We start from the raw sequence: 13,351 nt of genomic DNA, 5'->3' as shown, positions 1-13,351 counted from the left end.
CAAGTGGTTCTGCACCAAAAGATCTGAAGGAAAACGTGTAACGGGCCCTATTATTAGGGAAAAAGGTGCCAAATCAAGACTGTGCTGATGAAATGGGCCTTCTTTGGCAATGTTTGCCTAGTTCAAATTTTGACAGGTAAACATGAAAAGTGCACCAAAAATAAAAAATAAAAAAAAAAAACGAACAACAACAAGGGTTGGTTGTTAGTTTTATTGTGTTCCAATGTTTTAGGTGACCACAGTTTGACTCATTATGTTATTGGCAAGTACAAAAAGCCAAGAGCTATTAAAGGTATTTTAAATTTTTCTGTAGTTTATGGAGCTCATTCCAATGCAGGGATGACAGAGTTGTTTAAGGACTGGTTTTTCCATAATTTTGTATCTTCTGTGAGGGACAATTTAAAAATAAAAAATGTAGTTTGCCTGAATGGAGCAGAGTTGTATTGTTGTTAGATAACTGTACAGCCCACTCTCTACATCAACATCTATGCTCTGAAAACCTCTGTGAGGTGCATGGCAGGGGATACGTCCCATTTTACCAGTTATTACGGTTTCTTCCCATTCCATTCACATATGGAGCTACACATATGGAGATACTAGAAGGTATCAGATAGATTATATAATGGTAAGACAGGGATTTAGGAACCAGGTTTTAAATTGTAAGACATTTCCAGGGGCAGATGTGGACTCTGACCACAATCTATTGGTTATGAACTGTAGATTAAAACTGAAGAAACTGCAAAAAGGTGGGAATTTAAGGAGATGGAACCTGGATAAAATGACTAAACCAAAGGCGGTACAGAGTTTCAGGGAGAGCATAAAGGAACAATTGACAGGAATGTGGGAAAGAAATACAGTAGAAGAAGAATGGGTAGCTCTGAGGGATGAAGTAGTAAAGGCAGCAGAGGATCAAGTAGGTAAAAAGATGAGGGCTAGTAGAAATCCTTGGGTAACAGAAGAAATATTGAATTTAATTGATGAAAGGAGAAAATATAAAAACGCAGTAAATGAAGCAGGCAAAAAGGAATACAAACGTCTCAAAAATGAGATCGACAGGAAGTGCAAAATGGCTAAGCAGGGATGGCTAGAGGACAAATGTAAGGATGTAGAGGCTTATCTCACTAGGGGTAAGATAGATACTGCCTACAGGTAAATTAAAAGAGACCTTTGGAGAAAAGAGAGCCACTTGCATGAATATCAAGAGCTCAGATGGAAACACAGTTCTGAGCAATGAAGGGAAAGCAGAAAGGTGGAAGGAGTATATAGAGAGCCTCTGCAAGGGCGATGTACTTGAGGACAATGTTATGGAAATGGAAGAGGATGTAGATGAAAATGAAATGGGAGATACGATACTGTGTGAAGAGTTTGACAGAGCACTGAAAGACCTGAGTCAAAACAAGGCCCTGGAAGTAGACAACATTCCATTGGAACTACTGATGGCCTTGGGAGAGCCAGTCCTGACAAAACTCTACCATCTGGTGAACAAGATGTATGAGACAGGCAAAATACCCTCAGACTTCAAGAAGAATATAATAATTCCAATCCCAAAGAAAGCAGGTGTTGACAGATGTGAAAATTACCGAACTATCAGTTTAATAAGTCACAGCTGCAAAATACTAATGCGAATTCTTTACAGGTGAACGGAAAAACTGGTAGAAGCCGACCTCGGTGAAGATCAGTTTGGAATCCGCAGAAATGTTGGAACACGTGAGGCAATACTGACCCTACGGCTTATCTTAGAAAATAGATTAATGAAAGGCAAACCTACATTGTGGACTTAGAGAAGGCTTTTGACAATGTTGACTGGAATACTCTCTTTCAAATTCTAAAGGTGGCAGGGGTCAAATACAGGGAGCGAAAGGCTATTTACAATTTGTATAGAAACCAAATGGCAGTTATAAGAGTTGAGGGGCATGAAAGGGAAGCAGTGGTTGGGAAGGGAGTAAGACAGGGTTGTAGCCTCTCCCCGATGTTATTTAATCTGTATATTGAGCAAACAGTAAAGGAAACAAAAGAAAAATTCGGAGTAGGTATTAAAATTCATGGAGAAGAAATAAAAACTTTGAGGTTCGCCGATGACATTGTAATTATGTCAGAGACAGCAAAGGGCTTGGAAGAGCAGTTGAATGGAATGGACAGTGTCTTGAAAGGAGGATATAAGATGAACATCAACAAAAGCAAAACAAGGATAATGGAATGTAGTCGAATTAAGTCGGGTGATGCTGAGGGAATTAGATTAGGAAATGAGACACTTAAAGTAGTAAAGGAGTTTTGCTATTTGGGGAGCAAAATAACTGATGATGGTCGAAGTAGAGAGGATATAAAATGTAGACTGGAAATGGCAAGGAAAGCGTTTCTGAAGAAGAGAAATTTGTTAACATCGAGTATAGATTTAAGTGTCAGGAAGTCGTTTCTGAAAGTATTTGTATGGAGTGTAGCCATGTATGGAAGTGAAACATGGACGATAAGTAGTTTGGACAAGAAGAGAATAGAAGCTTTCAAAATGTGGTGCTACAGAAGAATGCTGAAGATTAGATGGGTAGATCACATAACTAATGAGGAGGTATTGAATAGAATTGGGGAGAAGAGGAGTTTGTGGCACAACTTGACAAGAAGAAGGGACCGGTTGGTAGGACATGTTCTGAGGCATCAAGGGATCACCAATTTAGCATTGGAGGGCAGCATGGAGGGTAAAAATCGTAGAGGGAGACCAAGAGATGAATACACTAAGCAGATTCAGAAGGGTGTAGGTTGCAGTAAGTACTGGGAGATGAAGAAGCTTGCACAGGATAGAGTAGCATGGAGAGCTGCATCAAACCAGTCTCGGGACTGAAGACGACAACAACAACAACGTGGAGCTTGGGAAGAATGATTGTTTGAATGCCTCTGTGCGTGCTGTAATTATTCTAATCTTGTCCTCATGATCCCTGAATAGGCGACACATAGGGTGCTATAGTATATTCCTTGAATCATCATCTAACGCTGGTTCTGGAAACTTTGTTAGTAGACTTTCTCCGGATAATTTAGCTCTGTTTCTCAAGTCTGCCAGTTCAGGCCCTTTGGCATCTAGTGTCTGAATTGATTTCATGGAATATATTTGTTACTTATCTTTCAGCAAACATTACTCCCCTGACTCAGCCAATTGATCAGGGAGTAATTCAAAATTTCATGTGTTTTTACAGAGCTTCTTTTATTCAAGAGCTTATAAATTCTGACTGTTCAGTGGTAGATTTAAAAAAATGTTTAACATTAAATATGCTATTTTTAGAGCTGCTTTGGCATAGAATAAACTTAAGCTTGCTACTCTTTGGACATCTTGGTGAAACACTGGCCAGAAGCCTATGAAGAAGAAACAGACTCCACTATTCCAACTGAAAGTGATGTTGTTAAACTGTTATATGTTGCTCAAAGTGAGTGAGGAATTTGCCACAAGATGAAGTTTTGGACTGGATACACAGTGAAAATAAAGAACCTGTAGTCAAAGAAATGCCACATGCACTGATAATAGAAAGTCTGATAGGGCCAGGACAAGAACTTTAACCACCAGATATTGAATCCAGTGAAGAAGGGCTGATGTAACAAACTCAACACCTCCATGTACCTGGAATAAAGTGGCTGTAGCTATTGATACATTTATAAGCTTTACTGAGAGCAGCAAATCATACATCACTGCAGAACTTGTAAATTTGTGTACTGTACATAATGAGTCTTTGAAGAAAAAAATCACACCAAAAAAATTAAACATTAGGTGTTATTTCAAGTGAATAAAATATAGAAGTACTGCAGCATAAAACATACCCAGTAATGTACTACAATATAATACTGTGCTGTTCTGAACGTAACATAAAATCTTAAAATTATTTCACTGGATATATGCAGTAAAGTTTTTTCATTTGTTCTCTAAAATGTTGTTTTATATAGTATTATACATTTTTTATTACTTTAATGGAAGCAGAGACTGTGCAATAAACAATCAAATGTCTGTTGCCCATTGTTTACCCTGCATCTCACACTCCATATGCTACTATTTTTAGGTGACATTTAGTAATCTGGCACTTTTGATAGTCCGGCATCATCAAGATCCCAAAAGATACTGGATTAGCGGTTACTACTGTATATGCCATTTTCATATCAATGTGGACTCCAGTACTTAAGTGCATGAACTAACATGTTGTGTGTCTATTTCGTCTGTAAAAACAGTCACAAAAAGTGAGAAATTTTGTAAGACATAAGCCTTCTGACAGCAAGCATACTTCAGTGGGAAGGAGTAATTGATAGTTTTCTTCACATAACACTTCAAATAACTGAGACTTTAACATCATTCAATTTTGTTTACTGTGTTAATGATGAATTAAGCAGATTGCATCAACCTATTACTCTGATTTTGAGCAACTAAATGTTATCAGTGGATGACACAATGTATTGCAAACACCATGGGCACATTGTCTTTAAAAACAACCAAACATGGCAGATTCTCCACCTGCTGCTGCTGCTTCTGATGATGATGATGTATAAGGGTAGTCTAATGAATATGATGCAAATGGGGAAAAAGTAAGTAAACTGTTTATTATTTCAAAAGTAATTGTGATAACTGTTAATAGATTTATCCCACTAGTGACAAAAGGAGGTCAATGCCTTCAGGGAAAAAATGTTGCATTTGACCCAGGTAGGCACCTTTTTGTCTGAAGTTTATTGACAGCCACGAATGCTTTTTGTCAGGGCTCCAAAAATATGGAAATCATGTGCAGCATAGTCACAACAATCTTGACAACATGCAGCAGAATGATGCCGTCTATTAGCATTTCTGGGCATTTGGACTGGATGGTGTACTTCAATTATTACTGCTGTTTGTCAATTGTGGCACTGTGTTCCAGAAAGTCGATGAGCAGCAGCCCTGGTCACTGTAACTTTACCATGGCTGGTGTGCATGACTGGATTTTTTGATGGGGGTGGATCCCTGTGTTTCCACTGTTGGCATGACACTTGCTGTCTGGCTCAAAATGATGACACCACATTTTGCATGGGACAGGACATGATACTCTTCACAGTGATACTGTTCCAGGTGCCGCAGTGACGTTGGCATTCTGTTCAATTTCTGCTCCTCCATCTGGCTGTGGAGACCCACTGTACAAGGACTTAACATAATTTCAGATGCTGTCATGATAGCATGAATGGTACTGTGAATGATGTCCAACATGAGCTGAATGTCTTCCATCATCCGCTGCCAGACATTTCTGATGGTAGCATCCACCAAAGCAATGACATAAGGGTTAATGACATGATGAGCCTGTTGTGGCTGACTGCTGTCTTTCACCTTACACCTGATATTGAAACATTTGTTCTGCCCAAACACGCAGGCACATGACATATTATTTTTGCTGTACACAGCAGACATTCAGGCATGAATTTCACTTCCTGACACTCCTTCCACAGTCAATTGCTGTGCCACACTTCACTACTTGTCTTTCCTGGCCATGAAAGTGAAGTTGGTTGCATACACAACTTACTGACCTCAGCTTGAATGCTTCTAACAGCAGTGAACGTCCATGCTGTTAATTGCTGATTCCCAGTAGAGGGCTCATCTGTACACACACATACGTGTATTACCATCCATGCCATGCTTGTTATATAGTATTTCTTGTTTTCACTGGACTGCCCCTTACATTTGATAAAAGGGTTGATTTTTCTGTGAAATCTTTTAAAACATTAAATATAGATTCATGTTAAATGTCTGTTGTCACATTTCCTACAAGAGCAATTTTTGATGGATTTCTTGGTACAAAACAAACATATGTCAGTAATAATGCTAAGTTGACTTGCCCAGTTGTATGGAGAAACAGGTCATTTGCAGATAATTACACTGAATGCTTTCAGTATCATAATTCATATGATCAATATGTTTTTGGATTCTGTTGGTGCACAAAGTAATTCTTTTGAACATATCATAAGCAGGTTTGTATAAAGCAGTTTTTAAAACCTCTTCAGTGGCTAGCAAAAACAGCTCTTCCTCTAACAGTGTGTGGTTTTTCCACTTTTGTTATAAGTAACAAGATATTGTAAGACCCCCCACAAACCATCATCATCTCTTTGTCAAAGTGGACATACTGTTCACTGTGGGCTTCCTTTGAAGTTTTTATTTAAACATTTGACAGTACTTTGTACCTGTTTCATCACTGTTATACCTCAACAGGTGATTCTACAGCTTGGATGGTTTCCTAGGGTCACTACCTAACACTTTGTTGCAAATGGATGGATGGATATGGTGTTATGGGCGCTCAACAGTGTAGTCTTTAGCGCCCATTTGTTGCATAAAAGGCATGTAGGTAATCATTTGTCTGACACTGACAGAATGAAGACAAACTTCAAGTAATTAGCACTGTACTTTCTACATTTATTTTTAGATTCAGCCATGTTTAGCGTTAGTTATCTGTGGACAAAAATTGAGCATTTAGGTAAAGATGGTGAGACATAGCAATAAAAATCAGCCCTCTTAAGCTCGATCGGGTCTCTAAGCAATCAAAGGGAGTACAAAAAGGAAATTTGGTAAAAAAAAAATAATTTACTTACTTTTTTCTAGCACTCTCGAACAACATGACAATGATTCACTTTAACTTGTATGATACCTAACAACATTCTGTTCACAAAGAAGTGAATGGGGAGTACCGTGTTCTGGATCAGCCAGATGCTGGTGGAAATAACTCAACTTCAGATGGGTCATGTTTTGTGTTTAGCTGCTGCCAACCTCAGCAATATAACACAGAGCCTTGCATATGAAGCCTTTGCAAAATGATTGTTGTGCCATGTTGTGTTGTAGAGGTAGTACTTTACGAAGTGCAGCCAAAAAAAATGATAATGTCACTGAATGTTATGATGTGGCAAAAATAATATACTTGGTGTGGCCGGGTGAAATTAAGACACCTACCTTGGTTAAAACAAGAAGCCAGGGAAGCAAATGAGATCAGCTGGCTGAGCAGATGTGACAGCTGATGCAGTGAATACTACTGCTGTAAGTGTCGAGGTGGTTACTTCCTGTTGTGGCTAAGCAGAGGGGCTATATCTGAGTCAGTGGGATGGTGCAACAGCTTCATGGGCCTATCTCAACCAAAAACATAAAATTTTGTAAAACTTTCTTCAGCATCTCTCAGTGTTGTCACAGCTCTGTAGACAGCTACTATTTTTGCCTGCAATCATTAATGCGCCACAGTTGAATGCTGGCAATAGTGCTGTGAGCCATCAGTGATCTTTTTATGCCTTCAACTACAGAATCATAAATAAAACTGATGCAGCAGAAAGGTAAAGACACCATTGTCTGGGTGGCCTGATTACTTAAAAAATCTGGGCCATGGTTCTGTTGTGACTTGTGTTGTGAAAATTGTGGTTTTAGCAAAACAAGGATGGGCCAGGCCCACATAAAAACCTATTCTGTATTTCCAGTCAGAGATATTGCAGTCTGATGGCCACCTGTCCTGAGTGTAGAACTATATCAGTCAACGAGTGTGCGTGGCTCAACCAGTCACCCTCTTTGTATTCTGCCATTGCTAGCTATGGCCCTGCTGCTGTTGCCAAGTCAGATGCTGTTTACTTAGTGTTGTCCAACTGGTGGGCCACCTGGAGGGTCTACACTAACTGCCACTGGCCTTCTATCTCTGAGATCTGCAGCATGGGCCCAGGTCCATGCAGTCATTGTTCCACCATTACCTTTGCAGTTCTTGATGCATATGCAACAGGTAAATCACTTCCTAACTTACCTTGTGATAACACTGCTCCAAGCAAGGTCTGACTCGTGTCTGTGGTGACAATAAAGTCCTTACTAAAATCAGGGTATTGTAAAATAGGGGGTTTCAACAGTTTTTCTTTCAGCTGTTGAAACGCCTCTTCTTGCTCATTTTCCCACTTATAGATAGTTCCCTTTTTCAACAATTTGTACAATGGCTTTGCTGTCTTACTATAATTGTCCAAAAATCGCCGATAATAGCCACTTAATCCAAAGAATACCTTCAACCGAGTTGTGTTTGCTGGCCTTGGATACTGTTGCACAGCTTCAACCTTACAGGGGTCTGGCTTCAGTCCATCGACTGTAAGTACATGTCCCAGAAATGTAACTTCTTTTCACAGGAATTCGCATTTGTCTATCTGCAATTTTAAATTATACCATCTGAGTCTCTCAAAAACCTCTTCTAGCCTGCGATTATGTTCTTCTAATGACGAACCGAAAATTATCACATTGTCCAAATAAATGAATACCTTCTCACCTTGAAGTCCCATTAAGACCATATTCATTAACTTTTGAAAAGTATTTGGAGCCGTTTTCAGTCCCATGGGCATTCTTTTATACTCATAATGACCATAGGGAGTGCTAAAAGCAGTCTTTTCTTGGTGTCACTCATCTAATAGCACTTGATAATAACCCTTGGCTAGATCCAGAGTGGAGAAATACTTTGCTTTACCCAATCCGTCTAAAATTTCATCTATCTTTGGTAAGGGAAATACATTATTAACCGTTAATTCATCCAATTGTCTGTAGTCTGCTACTACATGCCATTTTTACTTTCCACTGGCGTCCATCTTTTTGGGCACTAATGTTAAAGGTGAACACCAGTCACTATTACTAGGTACTACAATGTCATCTTGTAACATCTTATCAGTTTCACCCTGCAATACTTCTTTCTGTGCCTGTGGCATTCAATAAGGCCTCATGTTAACTACCTTTCCCTTGGCTTCTGGAATTAGCGGAATTTCTTGTTTAACAGCCTCTGTATAAGTTAACTTATCTCCCGGCAATTGGAACACATCATTGTAAGCTAAACATATCTCCATTATAGCTTTCTTCTCTTCACTATTTAAGTGATTTACACGCAGTACTTCTTTTAATTTACTGGCTCTGGATTTCCTATCTGAATGTACTTCTTGTACTTGTCTTACCATCGCTTCTTCCACCAGAGGTAGCTCCTCGGCTAACAATACATGATCATCTAACTCAACTTTCTTTTCATTAGTATTTAAGACACTTCTTATATACTTACCTTCCCTTACAGCCACTAATGCATTGGGTACAATTAAACCTGCCTGTAATTATTGTCTTGGAATGATCACTTTCAATGCATCCAATAAACTTACTCGTATTTTTACTATCTTTTCTTCTCTAGGGCCTACAATTAACGTACACTTTTGTTTCACTGTACATTCTTCACGTCTCATGGTAGGCTCACTATCATAACAGTTTTCTAATTCCGCAGCTTCAACTGCAGCTAAATCAATCTTTGAATCTGTGTTCTGCAATATCTCTGCATAACTGCGTCTAAACCTTTTGCCAGGCTCTACCTTTACTAACTCGGCTTTTACCAAAACTGAATCATTACAATTTTCATTTCTTGCCTTTGCAAAATCTTCTCCTTCTAGGCAGCTACGATTACACCTTTCCTTCGTGGGACTCATCAACCTCTTACTAACGTTTTTCTTATGTCCAGCTCTTACCGCCATAGACTTCTTTCTAACATTTTTCTCATACGCGGCTTTTCTTACCGCCATAGACTTCTGTCTAACATTTTCCGCATACGCGGGGCTCCTACCACTGCCGAAGTACTTACTCCTTCCTTCGACACATCTTGACCTCGTTTCACGGTTCCGACCATAAACGGATAAACATTTCGCAGTGTCTCTATCCTGCTAGCACCCACGGTACTCTTCACGTTTCTAGTAGCGATTCCTAACGCTCTCTTAACGACAACTACTCGACGTGACTCTTGTGCCGTTCGCAACTTAAATCATTCCCCATAAATCATAACATCTCATGTACCATAATCTATAATTGCCTTATGCTTTGCAAGAAAATCTCTGCCTAAAAGTCCATCTAATGGCAGATCCACTTCTGCCCCTATTACATGGAATTGGTGTCCTACAATTCCGTCTTCAATCTGTAACTCAATTTCTAGGGTGCCTTCTGTTTTAACAACATCTTTACTATTACCTTTAATTCTAATACTCTGAGTAGGATCGCACTTTTCTGATCCCCGTACACTGTTCTTTTTCAACAGACTTATTTGTGCCCCACTATCTATCAAAAGCCTCATGGGATTCTGTACGCTCTTTTCACATCTTACCATGATATACTCATTTCTGTTAGTGCACTCTACCTTATATACCTTGCCAGATATGTCGCAATGCGACTGCCTCATTGCGCCTCCTCTTAGTTTCCCTGTGCCCCATATTTCTTTCGTATTAAGGGCCAATTCTTACAGTTTCGAGTGTAATGACCTTTTTGATCACACTTAAAACACACAATATTTGTCATTGGGTCATAATGTTCCCCATAAACCTTACCTTCTTTCTGCTTTTCTGCAAACCTTTCTTTGTCGCCCTTTTGTTCTTTTTCACGGTTTCATCTGTACTGGTACCATGCCAACACTGCGCATCCTCTTGCTATCAGAACACTTCTTTGCTATGTGCCCCAGTTTTCCACAATTAAAACACTTTTGAATTCTATGAGATTCTATTTTCTGAGTTCTCCTTTCCATTGGTTTCTCTCATGAAGACGCAATCGTGCTTTCTTCTGTTGATGCAATATCTACTGCTTCAGAGAGAGTTATTGACTCATACAATCCTTGTATGAATACTGCACGACCTAGTTTGAACACTGACGCAAGGCTGCCCACTAACTCTGATTCCATCATCACCTCTTTTATTGCCTCACGGAACTGGTGTTGAAGTGCATCTATTCACGAACCCCATTGTGCTATGTTTTCCCATGGTTCCTGTCTGCTCGTGAACATTTTGCAAACATAATAGTCTAGTGTTCTCTTGTATGCGTAATTTTCTACTAAGATAGCTCTGACTGAAGGCCAAGTAGCAGTTAAATCTCGCACTAACAATTTGCTTCTAGCAGCCCCAACTATACGTGCTTTTACAAATTTCAACAAAATGTCATACTGCTCTGGTGCTACCAAGTTGAAAGCACTGTCACAATTGTCCAAAAATTCATTTAATTCTGCCTTATTTCCATGAAAAGGATGCAATAGCAATTTGATAGCCTCACTGAGGTTAATATATTGCCTTGGAGGTGTGGATGGATTTGCTTGACTATCACAAACATTTTGTTCATTAGACATGATGTTATTATTAAACCTTTGTCTCACCTTCCACTTTAAATTTTCTTCTGTTGTTGCTGTGCGTTGTCAGCTGTGGCGGACCCACAAGTCTGTCTTCTTGGCGATATAGCTGCTACTAATGGACTACCTTGTCCACCTGATGGCCTCAGATGTCGTCTTCTTCCGTGGGTGGAGTGGATGGAATGGCGTGCCCTCACGCCCATAGTAAACCCGTGATGCAGAAGCCTGGTCGAATTCACTTGATAGGTAGGCCTCCTTAGCCCGTCCGGTCTTCTTCTTCTGTGTGCCTTGCCTCCTAACGTCTGCCTCGACTAATTTCTCTCTCTAAGCCGTCAGTCAATCTCAACTTCGGGCTGAGCTTTATCCGAAATAAGAAGCTTCACACCTATTCCTCAAGTTTATGGGCCATAACTAAATGATTGGCAAACCTATGCCAAATCTTGTAAACAGATGCCCAAACAGGTGCCCAAACACCTGCCCAAAACAGGGGCCCAAACCCCACACCTGGCACCAAATTTTTATGTTGCATCTGATTGGTTTCCTGCGAGCGGATCAGGAAGAGGGAGCTAGACACTAACCTGGCTGAGACGGAGTGGGCTCGTCCAGCTCGTAGCTCTGGAGCAGAGTCTGTAAAGCTGGAATAACATTTAAACCGGGGAACTCCATGTGATCGTGAATAAGCTTCTAATGAAGAAGAGAGAGAGAGTTAGAGTAAGCATTACTCAAGCTTACGAGGCACTGACACCTGAACTAAACTGTGGGAGGTGTAACTACTACTCTGTGCAACTAGATGCCACGAGAGTCTAAGTCCCGCCCCTGAGGCAGAGTAGCGCAGTGACCACGTCGGAGGCAGAATACTAGCGGAATACTCAGTCAAGATGGTGCCTACTGAAAAGTGCAGTGACACAATGCTCGTAAATAGGCAAAAGTTAAATGGTGCATCGTGTAGAAAGTGTCAGAAACGGGTTGTTAAAAAGGAATTCTGTGTGTGAAGTGCAACTTTTGGCTGCATGAAAGGTGTGCAAAAATTTGCTTGAAATTTATTAGCGATGATATTCACTGGTCATGCCTAGACTGTTTGCATGACGAAAACACGAAACTAGCTTCCACAGTTAGCTCACAGGAAGAAATTATTAAAGTGCTGCGTAATGACATTGACACTTTAAAAGCAGAATTATCAGTGCAGAAGCAAGAAAATAGTGATCTGAAGCGCGGGAAAAAATGTTTTTGCAAAACAGTTGAGGCGATAGATGAAAATATCAAAAACAGGCGGAACGATACATCTGTTCGCTTAAACGACGATTCTGCTGCACCTTCGGAAGAAACCCACGCGAAAGTGCCAAAAACCGAAAACAAATATAAGTGGACAAGTGTAACACAGTAAAAAGAATTCGAAGCCCCTGAGTAACGAAAAACAAAACAAAACAAATGACTTCCTTGTTATTGGCGATTCTCTGCTCAAAAATGTGGTAGTGCCAAAATGCAAAGTAGACGTTTGCCCAGGAATCAAGACTCACCAGTTGAACCAACACTTCAGCAACATACATAGGTCGCAGAATGGTCCAGCAGAGGCTTCTTCGAAGAATTATAAAGGAGTCTTCATTCACGTAGGTACAAATTCTCTTAGAAGCAACACTGAAGAGGAAATTGTAAGTGAAACAAAAAACTTAATTCTATCAGCCAGTAATCTCTACAAAACATCTAGAATTGTAGTGAGTGGTATTGTATACATACAATCCGTTAGTGATCTATACATAGACAGAATAAACCGTGATGTAAACGAAATCTGTAACAATCTAGAAGCTGTGTTTATAAATCCGAACAAGTTCTTAAACAATAAATGCTTCGGTAAAGACGGTCTTCATTTAAATAGGCTAGGATCCAGAATTCTCAGTAAAATGTTCGCTGATACATGTAAAATTCTGAATAATAAGGGAAACTTGTAAGTAATGATGGGGATGGGAAACAGTGTTTGCTAACAAAAACGGCGAGACCGAAACAGTACCCAAGAAAGAGTAGGCCTATGCCTGAACCCATAAATAAAAAAGTGTGTCCATGTATAATGCACTAGAATATAAATGGTCTCAGTGCCGACTTTTCAAACAAAAATCATAAACTTGACGACTTACAAATTATTCTTTCAGAATTTAAAAATATTAAAGTTATCTGTCTCAATGAACATTGGCTTACATGTGGTAATATTAAAATTCTCAATAAACTCGAAAATTTCGAATTAGCCAACAGTT

The sequence above is a fragment of the Schistocerca americana genome, chromosome 5 (genome assembly GCF_021461395.2).
Source record: "Schistocerca americana isolate TAMUIC-IGC-003095 chromosome 5, iqSchAmer2.1, whole genome shotgun sequence".
NCBI lineage: Eukaryota > Metazoa > Arthropoda > Insecta > Orthoptera > Acrididae > Schistocerca > Schistocerca americana.
The sequence above is the reverse complement of the archived record's forward strand: the minus strand, read 5'-3'. Positions refer to the sequence as shown.